The 13,857-nt window shown below is 31.6% G+C and overlaps 1 pseudogene; it reads right to left on the reverse strand.

The window, feature by feature from the left end:
* Positions 1-12,878: 12,878 nt before the first annotated feature.
* Positions 12,879-12,997, reverse strand: LOC111739752 (annotated as a pseudogene).
* Positions 12,998-13,857: the final 860 nt, after the last annotated feature.

Below are 13,857 nucleotides of genomic sequence, written 5' to 3' on the forward strand. Positions count from 1 at the left end.
AAGTAAGAGCTGTACCTTAACAGAGAAGTGAAGAAAGCTTAGGATGCTAGTGCCAGAGTCACAACTACTCTTTAGCCCCGAGATAAGAAAATAAAGTCTAACTAATTGCTGCAAAACTCATTGATTCTAAGACTCACTTATCTACTGGTCCTGCCATAAGTATGTCTTCTACTGCTCTACTATTCTCATCCTGTAACACTGCATCGTATTGATGAAGCTTAGACAATACTTGGAACCCAGTCGGCAAGGACATCTAAGATTTGCTAGGCTCTGGACAGATTTGGAAAGGATGAGGTCCAACAGACAACAACCAATACAGACAGCATCATTAGATTTATATTTTAAAATATTAACTCTCGTTGGCTTGTTGGAGATAAAAGAAGCAGGAAAAAGATAATATCAGTATAAATAATAAGTAATTTAAGATGAACAGTTATATAATGAAACTACAGTGGTGGTATTGAAGGTGGAAACAAATTTAACATATTTAAAATATAAAATAGGCAGGTTTTAGAAATGGATTGGATTATTCTTCATATAAAATTCCACAGATTTCTATAAACCCTTCTTTATCATACTTCGTATCTCAATTAAGCTTAACTAAAAGGGAATAGTTTGAGGACAAGAAATATTCTATATATAAGTTATCAGAGGAGGCAAATAATTTCCTTTGTAGGTTTATTATGTAGTGATATTTGAATACTGAAATATGATTTAAAACTAAATCATATAAATGCAATATAATTAAAAGACTTTATTAGCCTTATGGAACATAAATACATGTATCACATGCCAAAGAGTTGGAGAAAAATCCACTAGGCATTTTAGATTTAGATTATCTGACTGTAAAGTAAAAATAAAATAAAAGAATTATATTTTTATATTCACATTTCAAAAATAATGTATAAAATAACTACTAAAATAAAATAAAATAACTACTAAAAGTTTGTCTTTGTTGAGGGAAGTGGGTAGAGTGGATGGGAATTTTGACACAAAAAAACAATAAAAGCTACTTCACAATTTTATTTAGTACTATGGAAATATTAAAAGCTAGAGTAGCATGTCATGACTCTTTGGGGGTATTTCTGGCAGCAAAAAGTAGAATGTGTCAATACAGAACTGGCAGCTTGGCAGTTAGGCAGACTCCAGAGTGTAGATCAATAAACACAAAAACAACAAATGAGATAAGTAACAAATTTCAATGTCTAATATTCTGCCCCAACCCCGATCTTTCTCATGTGGACTAAGTGGAGGTCTGTGAAAAAAATCTTCCACTGGGAACAGACTCCCACATATCTGGGGCTCTGATGGCCCACAGCAGGCCTTTAGCAAGACATTTACATTTAGCTGATTTATTCTTAATCATTTGATGGTGGATGGAACCTCTTGCTTCTATTCTCGGCCACAGGAGAGCTGATCTGCACATACAACCTCTCCTGCAGGTTCCTGACCTTTTTTAGAACTCAGAATTCTTGGTTGTGTCTCATATATTCCTGATGGGTTCCAAAAAAGTTGTGATTTCATAGTTTTTGTGCATTTTTTTTCTTGATTAGCATAGGAGTGATGAATCTTCTTTCCAGCTTTCTGCTTTCAGGACAAGAGTAGAACTCCTTCCAGGATTTAATTTTTAATTGTACATTTCTGAATTCTATAAGAAAGTTCAACACAGATTAACATATACATCCTATTATAAATGGCTATTTGTAGAGTTTGCTGGGCAAAACCAAATCTTGGAATTCTTAGCAAGTACTCTGTTCACTTGTTGCCTGGCCTTCCCATTGCAAAAAAAGCTGCTCAAGTCCCTCTGGTCCAGTCCTCTTCCCCAGCCCATACCACATCCCGCAAATACCGCCAATGGGAATTTACAGCTATCCAGAATTTCCACATATGTCTGATATGTGACCCATTAACCCTAGGTCCTGTAGTCATCTCCTGTTTGGAGAATAATCTCTTACCAGGATCACTAACTGAAGGACCATCAACTATATAACTTTAGGGTATCCCATTTCATCCACGAGAATACTATCCACTCCTGTGAGGATCATTACAATGCTGCCTAAATCTACTTCTCAAAGTTAGGGGGATTTATTTTTAAATCCACACCCAACTGTGCAAACCAAAGCCAGTTTAAGTTTTAAAACCACACCCAACTGTGCAAACCAAAGCCAGTTTAAGTTTTCTTGCCCAATGGTCCAGTTCTTTTCACAATCTTTCTTCCATTTTGGGGTAATGGGAAGACAGAGCCTACGTCTGCTTCTGGAAGTAATTCAGTCAAAACAATTAATCTCCTGTGAGCTAATGTTGGGGCAATAGTGTCCACATGCATGTACACACACGTACACACACGTACACACACACACACACACACACACACACCATTATGCAAACACAAAAACAGACATCTATACCACTCCCGTTAAGGTCAAACAATTTAATAATTTTCATAACATATATATAAATACAGATGAGAAAAAATAATTTAACTTTAAGAGATTAGAGATTCACATATTTTATGTTAATAAAAACTTTAAATCTTTATTAGAAGTTTCTCATTTGTACTTTTTTCACTTTACTTTCCCTAGAATCTGACTTATAGTTAAACGTAAGGGGCTTGCTGAAGTAGTTTGTCCCATCCCTACTCATTTTCTGGTAAAAGTATCTTCTGCCTCCAAGGCAAATATAAATTTCCAAATTAAAAGGGAAATTTACAGAGTTAAAAAAAACAATTTTAAATCTAAACCTCAAAGAGAACTATATTACATATATTACAGATATACTACATACCTGGCAAAGGTTAAAACTGAAATTATTTATTTTAATCTACTGTTTATTAGAGAAAACAGTATTTGTTAAGTGTTTAGACTGTAGTGGGAAAAAATGAGTTCTACGGAGTCTATTTTTCTCTCAAATTACTTTGTGCTTGGCACTTCTGAGTTGCAACCTATTTGTGTGATCACCTTTTTCATTTTCTCACATTGACACTTCTAACAATCAAGCCACGACTTCTGCTCTAACGCCTCGTATCACAAATTAGAGCTAAGAAAGTCATGTCATACTGGGAATTCCCACAGCAAGATGAACTTCGACATTTCACAGCCTGAAGAGAGGACACTTTAAAAATCTCCTGTCAAGATTTGATAAATAAATGGTTCTTGGGAGACAGAGAAGCCGGATTATTTTATATGTAAAGTTTATAGCATTATCTGTATGTTAACTTTGGACAGCAATTAAACGAGAACAAGTTTTCAAATAATTTCATAATAATTTGGCCTTAATAATATATCCATAAGGATAACACTATGACACATAACTTGTATGCTTTAATTATGGATATTTCGAGTACAGAAAATGATATACTAAATCCTTTGTACTTGCTAGAGAAATTAAGACGTGAACATTTTTCAATGTTTGCTCCACATTTTAAATTTTAAGAACATAAAAATATAACAATATAGTGACAGCATATCCTTCCTACTAATTTCTATTTCATACTGTCCTGAAGTTAATATCTAAATAAATTTCATATGTTTTTATATATTTACCACACATTTAGGTATGAATAGAATTGTACGTAGTATTGTTTATCATTAAATTTTATATTAATGGTAACATACAGTTCCTATCCTTTGGAAAATTACTTTTAGGACTCTATATTATGTTTTTAAGATTCATCCATGTTGATACAAGTATTTTATTCATTTTAACTGCAGTAGAAGATTGCAAGTATGAAAAAATACAGTTTATGCATTTATACTAAAGGATAGTTACATTTATTCTATTTTTCCTGCTGTTACAGTCTTGTGGCAAAATTTTTTTAAAAGCCTTATTTGTGTCTCATGCTCAGGAGTAAGAGTCTCTCAAAGATAAAATTTTTAAAGTAAAATTGCTAAGATATGAACATTTAAAGTCTATTAGATATTACTGAAATGCTCTTTAAAATATCTTGTATGATTTGCATTCTCACCAGCTCTGCACCAGAGTTTCTACTTCCTCACATTGATACCAGTGTTTGGTGAACCCAAATTAAATTTTGCTAATATAAGGATTGAGAGATGGGGTCTTGTTTTAGTGTTAAATAATTTTATTACTGGTGAGATAGAACATTTTTATTCCATTTTTATGTTTTGTTTTGAGAATTATTTATGTCTTTTGTCCAATTTCATTTTTTTTTTTCTCCCTCAATGTTTAATGTATTAGGGACATTAGCCAGTGACTGATCTATGTTGAAAATATTTTCTACCTTTTTGTCATTTATCTTTTGACATTGCGGTAGTTTTTTTGTTTTTGTTTTATTGTTTTTGTTTTTCAGTGTGTTGCTTTTGTATTTTTACATAGCCAAACATGTCTCTTTTCTACTACTTATTCTTAGGTCTGTAGCCTTGGATAAAGTGCCCCTGCTACACCTCCTACACTATTTATAAAGGCATGCCTCAATAGATTCAACTATTCAGAATGTAATTTGTAATTAGTTGCTGATAGTTGTCCCAATGACTCCCTCTTTCTCCTGAAATTCTTTCTTTGTATTTGACATTCCCCTGAGATTCTGTAGTGGGAAAGTTCTTACTTCAGCATTGGATTTATATTTCAAACATCATTGACTGAAGTTTTCTCTGCTCTGGTTTCTTCTTTAATCTTTCCTCACATTTCCCAAATTTTGGAAATTCTTCAAAAATTTTCATATGCCAATAGAACATTATCTTATTATCTTGTTCATTATATTGATCTAGATTTTTCATATACTGTACATATATTTTTGAATATATATATTCAACTTAAATACAATTTGAAGCTAAAGGTGGAATGGGCAAATTTTTTTCTCAGCCAGTATGTATCAATTGGCCAATAAAATTTTAATTTTATTAAGTAGCAGCTAAGTGTCCATCCTTTAAGAGAATGTAAAGAACCTTTTCTTCCTCCATCTTTTTGCTTTGACATGAGAACCGACTTCTCTCCATTTTCACAAGGTTAACCCCCTTACAAAAACCTTCTTACTTCCTCTTCTCACACATTTAAAAGAATCCAAATCTCTAACCGTTATCTATTAAACTCTGCATGATCTGTCCCAGAATTCACCTGTCAGTAACATTTACATACACTATTGCTCACACCTTAAGATCTTTGAAGTAGCTTTTCTTAACTTTCAAATTCTCTTTCATATGAATTCTGCATGGCTGGTTCCAAGGTGTCTTCGAGACATTAGCTGAAACATCATGTCTTCAGAAAAGTCTGCCATGACCTCCTAATCTAGATTATTCCTCCAATCAGGCTCACTTATCACTATAATTTACTTTTCTGATAGCTCTCTTCTGACTATCTTTCTGATGAGGACTACATTTCTTTAGTCATTACCTCTACTATGCTATTAAGTTTAAGAGATCAGGGACCTATCCTGTCCTGGTCACTGCTGTATCTCCTGTACTTAGAACAGTGCCAGGCATACAGAAGGCACTCTATACACATGAATGGACAGATGAATGGTGAAATAGGGAAAACAGTAAAGATGTGCATGGCTCAGACCTGGTTTCTTGGCTTGCTTTCTCTATTGCTACTTGTGCACTAATAAGGACTAGACCTCTTCTCTGCCTCCCAGCCCCCAAGTGATAAGCAGACCAAGTAGTCTCCCCTCAAACTGCATTATCAAGGTCCATACTGGTGGCACCCATGACTGGATAGGCAAGGTCAATTCCAGGAAGGAGCAGTAGTAAGCCCTTCCCTAGGTTCAACCTGCATTCTCAAATCCATCTCTCTTATTAATAGAGCCAATATTGTGATCTGTTTGTCTTTGTAAATTATACAAGAATTTGGAATAGAGGAAAAAAGTCTTGAACACAATACACGCAGGGAGAGGAAACCCTACTTACAAAATTTATTGATTCTAGATTTCATAGATGAGAAAACTATTATAGAAGGATAGGTAAAGAGAAAGAATAGAACCAATCGTATTACTAAGATAAGGTATGAGCAATATTACAGAAGAACAAAAGCAAAAGATAAATTGAAGACTGAAGAATCTATTTTTGTGTGGTTAAAAAATTTTATGTCATTATTCTAAAACATTTACTAAAATACTTTCATTATTCTAGCTCATATATATATTAAGTACTATAAGAAAAAATTATTACATATCACTGTCTCCAATTCACTAGCACTTACAAGTTCTGCTTCACTTTTATCATCTAAAACTAATTAATTTTTACAGCACCCTGATATAACTACTAAACAATTTTATGTGACCATTTGTGATAAAGGCAAAATTCATAAAAAATGTCTGTCTTCCTATGACCCTGCCCATGCTAATTAAAATTGAAAAGACAATTGGATTAAAAATTACCTAAACAAGGTGGCTCTGTCAATTACAATCGGTCTATTAAACTGACATATTGCTCATCTAGGCTAACAGCTAAAAGCTCTACTGAGAATTATCTTGTAGTTTGGATTATAACATCTCTCCAAGAAATTTTTACAAAAGAAAAAATGCTTTTTTTTTTAACTAAATGAGAATAATAATGCACACTAAAATACAGCAATATATATATATGATTTGGACACTAATTGGGGGTAGAGAGTAGATTCTGAAAGTAAAGATTCTGGAAGTTCAGCAGCTTCCCCTGACACTTTTTCTCTCTCCCATGATTTTTATTTCCTTTTTTCCTTTAACACAAGCACAACAGCCCCAGAAATATGCTTGCTTGCTTCCTCTCTCTGAAAGAATATATATAAAACAATGTTCTTAATTTGTTGCTCAATAAAATTGAGATAATTTGACATACTCAAGATTACCATTATAAAACTCAAATATTACAGAGACATAGTTATAAAAACAAATGAAAAAATTAATGAAAGCTAATTTTCTAAAGGACAGAGTTTTGGTCCTTAGAATTCTAGTAAAACCAAATATTTTGATAGAGATCTATCTGCGTTTATTATACACAATAACCAAAAATGAATCAAAAGAGCTCGTGCATTGGAGTTGACCCTCTTGGAACACTCTTGCCATGTGAAGAATCCCTGCTAGCCAACTAAAGTCACAGAGCCCAGCTGACGACCAGCATCAACTACTAAATATATGGGTGAGGTCATTCTAAACAACAATAAATGTCCATCAAACCACAAAATAAGCATGACCACCTTAGCGCCCCAAATGAGATCAGCTTCAGTTGAAAATCATGAAATCATTGGCAAAGAAAATGGTTACAAGTTTTATTGAAGCCTCAGAGTTTGGAGGCCAGTTTGTTTGGTAGCTGTAGATAACTGTTACACTAACTTATGCAGTTTTTATTAATATTAAAAGTTATTACTATTAGTGGCTACTTTTATAATGCTTATTACAGTAGCTAGCACATCGTAAGCACTCATTAATATCGGCTCTTACTATTATTTTTTAATTTCTGGCTTTAATATTTATCTTAAGTGTGGTTAGTATGAATCTAATAACACATCCTTTATCCATAATTCGAGAGAATTAATGTAAGAAGGGGGAATTAATGCAAATACAGGGAATTGAGATTTGATATCTAATATGCATTTATTTGCACAATAACCTTAGGGAAATCAGTACTCATCTCTGGTTCTTAATTTACTCTTCTTTAAGTGAGAGTAGTACTAAGGTATTCACGCTCCTTCCTATTTGTATATTCATCGATCTCTATTTTTCAGAAAACTTACGATTACCTTACGAAATCACTAAGCATAAAAAACTACAGGTCATTCTCAATAGTAATCTGAAAATATTACTTACTATTTAAAAATATATGTAAATACCTTAAGGAATATATTAGAGCACTGAACAATAAATATGTTAATTTTATAATATCTTATGATGAGTATTTTATTAAAATAGTCTTCCTTAAAGTGTAATCAACATAACTCCTGATTACTATTACTTTTTGCAGGTATAAAGACTGGTTCTGATTTGAAAAATTGTATCTATGGAAACTCTCATAAAAATACATTAAAATATGTTTTAACTACTCTCATAAAAATACATTAGGATATGTTCTTTTTTCACTACTGTATAGTGATTTTTTTAGAATTGAAATTATTTATTTCTCAAATATTTATTAGAACTCACTACTGAAGAAAAATGGCCTTTAAGTTCTCAGGATGATAAGATTTTGGCTATTGAATCACTACTTTAATAATGGTATTATTATTTTTTTTATTTTTGAGTCATTTTTATATTGTTTATCTTTATAATTTGTCATTTTATTTAAATTATCAAATATATTGACATATTTTGTATAATGTTCTCATATCAGTTCTGTCTCAGCTTCTAAAATAAAAGCGCCATTTGTTTTTCCTTGAAAATGGTTATTTGTATTTTTATTATCTTTTTTTGATACCCCAGCATTGGTGTGCCTAATTCTGGATTTCTTTTAATTGAGACAAAAAGATATTCTGATACTTGTTTGTTTCACTCTTTTTGTGATTTTCTATTGCTAATTACCAAAACTATACCTTTAAAATGTTTTATCATTCAGCTAGATTATTATCATTTATTTATAAATATTAAAAAATGCAAAGTGTTGGAACAAGTGATTCTTTTTTAGTATGCCACTACTGGATACTAGGGCTTTGAGAGAATTGCTGCTTTTAATATTCATGTTGAAGAATATTAGGCCTACATAAAGATAAACTAACCTGCCTGTGGTTAAATAGGTAAGTAATACAGTCAGGATTAGGAGCGTTTGTCTAAAACTAACCATCATGTCCACGACTACAGTGGAATGCCTTAAGAAATGCACAAGGTGATAAAGCTCCAAGTAGAGCTGTTAAACTACTGGATCAAAGAATTAATAAGGCACTAAATCCTCAAAAAATGTTTTGGAAAAAAAGTAGATACGAAATGTAAGACTTCATATTCTTACATGTTATAACCCATACTTGAGTCTTTGTCCATATATTGTGAAAAAAATCTCTGTGTAACTTAGTGAATCCTCTGAATTTAGTATTACAGTATTGAGTTTTAGTAAAAATTATAGTAATATCTAGCCTGTTAAATACTTTCATCATTATCATACTGTTTATCAGTAATTAAATATATAGTATATCAATTCATGATTTATAAATGTAGATAATTTCAATGTCATTTAGTGAAATTATTTAGTTTCCCAAATTTTTAATGAGGGAGATATCTAGATGATTTTGTATAATGTGAGGCATGGCTATTAATTCTTGCTTTCTATTGTTGTATAGTCCTCAGATTTGGTAGACAAGAATCACAAAAGAAAGTAACTAAGATTAAAGGAATGAAAGAGTCACTGCATTTAATGAGGTACATGGTGTTCTGTCATAACAAATTACCCCATGATGCTTATGATTAACTAGGCTGCCTCTCGTTCTGTGAGCTTACAGTACCATGAGCCAAGTAAGCATAATAAAAAAACTGTCTACAAAATTAGAAGGCTGTTTTAATTTCATATTTATCACCATCTTGTCATCTGCAATAACACTTCATTGTATATGTGCTCATGCCTGAAGTGATCGAAATTAAAATTTACTTAAATAAAAGTACTATAGCTCAGTGCAGGACCAATGAGGTTATTCAGAGGAACAAACAATTAGGTGTACAAATCAGAATGAATTTGTTCCAGTTTGAATATAAAAACACTATGATGATCTGAAAGGATTCCCTTTTTCAATACTATTATATATTCCCATTACAGGGAAGTATGTACCATTAAGTCTATTGGTAGTGATGTACAAATAGTAATCTTTTAGGCACATTGTACTTTTTTCATCATGGGATTTCAGCCTACTGTGATTTAAAATTCCTAGGTAAATGTCTTTTTGCAAAAGTGTTGAGAGAGGACAGAATATTTACTGGCAAAACACGCATAATAAAAATGCAACTAAATAATGTAGAAACATGATCAATCATATCACAGCAGTATATCAAATTCAAAACCAAGAAGAGATTAATATATATATCAAAATAGAGAATATATATATCAAAATATATATATATATGGTTCTCTATTTTGATAACCATCTTTGACCAGGAATTAAAACCTTTATTCCATTGCAGTTAGGCAGGGGTTGTCCATCTCTCTGGAATAATCAACCACAGCTCATTAACTGTGATCCTATAATTTCATCTAATCTGAAAAATACTCCTGCCCTCTATCTATGCTAGCCTTATCTAAGTCATCCCTATAAAAATCATATAAAATTGCTCAGCTAAAACTGCCTAAATCTTCTCTAAATTATTATATTCATAATAATTATTATATTCATAACTCCTCAATCTCCATGTCCTTCATTCATATTAGCTTTTTTCTCTAAAATTTTAAATAATTTGGAATTATTTAAATAATCAGGAAATATTATATATTTTATTTTTTTCCATAGCCTCTAGGGTAATGTTGACTTTAACATAAATATTAACATATCATTGAAATTTTTTTACTCCTGTTATAAAATTTAAAGATCCTCAATATATAACACTTTTTTCTCCACTTAAGTTCTAAACTAATTAAGAAATGTAAAAAAAAAAAAAAAAAAAAAAATATGGGACAAAATCTCACCTTCATTGCCAATGAAACAGATATCTTAGAATGTGGCTTGAGTATAGGGAAAAAGGAATTTCCCAAAGTTAATTGAACCCCATTAATAATCATACTGGTCATGGGTAGGCCAGCTCCTTCCTGTCATTTTCTTCTTGTGATTCAGTACTCAAGATACATGTTTTATGTTCTGTTTTTCATATAAACCATAAAGCATAGAGAAGAAGCACAGAAGGATGCTTCTTGTACTCATACTCCTAAAATGAAAGAAGAGGAAAGAATTAAGCTACTCATAACCAAGTCTTCTTTTTAAGTTCACCAGTCAATTAATAGATGAATGAGTGAGAGGGTAGACAGAAGACAGGAATTTTATTCTAATAGTTAACCTTCACATGTAATGACTACTGAGTTAGGGCTCTTCCTCAATACAATTATCAAAGCAAATAGAGAAAAGTGTTCTTACCGACTGTGGTGATTTAAGATGTAGAGATTTAGAGATTTAGAGATTTAGAGATTCAAGAAAATATTCTTGGTAGCTTCAGTAACCAAATATATTTGGTCCCCAGCCAATTTGTAAAAGCAAGCCTAAAATCTATAGGTAAACCTCAATTTGGTTTGTTCATCTTATTCAAGAACAATGTTATAAATATTTTCAATCCTTATATGAAACATGTGATATGTAGATGTGCATAACAGCATTAGGTAATTAAGAGTACTTATAGTCTCGGCAAAATTTTCATCTCTATCAGCAAGAAAAATAATTATATGGATAGTAGTAGATAAAAATAGTCAAATACCAAATTCAGATTCTTCTGTAATTCAATAACATTAGAATGTGTGAAAGAAGTTTTACTGTCAGTTGAGAAAAACTGTCACTCAATCTACAGCAGAATGTTGGTTTAATTATTCAATTTAGAATATTCTTAAATGATTGTTTTGTTTATGGACATGTAAAGAAAAATAAGGCATAAATAATAGCAGCTGGTAATGGCTATGGGAAATTTCAACAATAGCAAAACGATCTTTAAAAAAGTATATTTGCTCATTCTCTCTTAACAGACGTTTAAAATTTCCTGAAAGTCTACCACCGACATGGTGTGTGTGTGTGTGTGTGTATGTGTGTGTGAATGATTTTGAAGAGTCTACATGTAACCCTAAGAGATGTCCCTCTTTGGGGAAAGTGCTTTTTGCTTGTGGTACCTCATCAATTAGTTCTCTGTGTTATCAACCAGCCCTAGTTCTCTCTTGAATTATGCTAGCCTATGTGTCAATGTCAAATATTTCTTTAAAGATTGAACCTAAATATCTAAAGATAACTTCCTGGACAAAATATTTAGGTCATCCAGTTTGTCATAGTTAAGGTCATGCCTGAAAGTATCAGTCCTACCATAGGCTGTTATTATGATGATTCCACAAGAAACAAATCAAGCATATTTTTTGTTCCTTATAATTGATTTATTAATGTATTTATGTATGAATATATTTATCATGACTAATTCTTAATAACTGTAAACCAAAATTTTAATAAATAAATGAGTAAAACATAAAAAGTAAAATAAATGTTCAAAATGTAAAATGAAATCAGTATAAAGTTAATGCATAATATGTAAGCCATTAGATCCTGTCTACTTGTTAGAAAAGAGTCTACAGATTTTGTTCAAAGATTCTCATCTGTTTACACCAGAAATAAAAAAGACAATTGGTAAATTCTGACAAATTGGTAAAATTTGTCAGAATAATCCCAATCACTCCTAGAAGAGAGAAGAGAAATAAATTTCTCATATGGGTTCTTGAAAAGTAGTAATTATGGTCCAAGTACTCACAGAATTACTGTAGCTACCTTTTCCTTTACTAAATAAACTAGAGATTTCATGTAGTTGTTTTCTAATGTTGTAATGCTTTCTTTGTTATAAACTGATAATACTATTGCAAAGCAGGTCAGTAAGAATAATTTCTATATGGTACTATAATAATAGAGTCCAGATACACCATGCAATGATTTATACATTAAAGATAAAAATATTTTATGAAACAAAGTAAAATATATGTTCACATATATAAACATACACACATATAATGAACAGCCTGTACTTTTACTGTGTGAGATGTGCTCTGACATTTTCTATTCTATTCTAATATTATTCAACACTTAAAAGTTAGCCAAGAACTATTAAATTAATTTCCTGACCCACAAATGGCTTGTGACCTATGAATTGAATAATACTGACTCTGAGTAAATTTGAGTATCACATTATCTATTATGTTTCTTTTTTATTTTGGGGGGGTGTTTTTAGGCAAGGCAACCCTTGGTTGATCTCACAGATTGCAATGACCTTGTCAGCTTACAATCCATTATTTTTTATTTTTTTTTTATGCCTATAGCACCTGGTCTTCCTAGGTGGTCTCCCATCCAAGTACTAACCAGGTCCAACCCCACTTAGCTTTTGAGATCAGACGGGATCGGGTTTGTTCAGAGTGGCAAGGCCATAGACTGTTAGGTTTTTTTTAATAAAAACTTGATAGACATTAAACAAAAGTGAATTTGAGTTTTTATTCACTGAAGTGGTAGATGGGGACATAAATACTATATTTTAATGATTAAAGAGAAAACTTTCACAGTTTAGCAAAAGTAGAGATTCTCAGGGAAAGTTATTACCTTATATAGATACAAAAGACTGAGAAGGATCTCTGACAAGGCAGGTGGTTAACTCAAGTTTCAAATAAAAGTGATCCAAGGGAATAAATATAGGTTTATACCAGTCTGACTCAGAAAATCATTTTTAGCTTACTCTAAGATAAGGAAAAATAGACAATGAAGCCCCAAGGTTTTAGGCCATTGACGATAGCCTCAAATATTTTATTCTAAAAATTAAAAATTTCAAAAAGAACCTTGTTAATATCTAACTTTAAGCAGTATGGCTTATTTGTAAACTTATAAAAGTAAAGTGAGTTGTAAAATATGCCATATATTAAGCGGTAGTAATAGTTAATTCAAAGTGTTACAGGGAAAATGACACACTTGCATTTTACAAAAGGAATCCATCCAATGAGACTGGCTCATGGTGTCCTGGCTAACTCTGAAGTACAAGCTGGTACATGATAGGCAACCAAAAACATGCCTCTAAAATAAGTAAATAAATAAAAAAGTGAAAGAGTTAGAAAATGCCAGTTGCTATGTCTAGAGGTATAAAAACACATTTTCATAGAAAGATAACTTTTATAAAGATGAATCATATCTACCTTAATTTCTGTCTTTTAGTAGAAAATCAAGACTTTATCTGTATATATTTCTAGTGATCAAAATAATTACTAGGTGTTGAAGTTAGGAAATATATTTTTAACTCAATGAAAT

Source organism: Pteropus vampyrus, unplaced genomic scaffold, assembly GCF_000151845.1.
Source record: "Pteropus vampyrus isolate Shadow unplaced genomic scaffold, Pvam_2.0 Scaffold53, whole genome shotgun sequence".
Classification (NCBI taxonomy): Eukaryota; Metazoa; Chordata; class Mammalia; order Chiroptera; family Pteropodidae; genus Pteropus; species Pteropus vampyrus.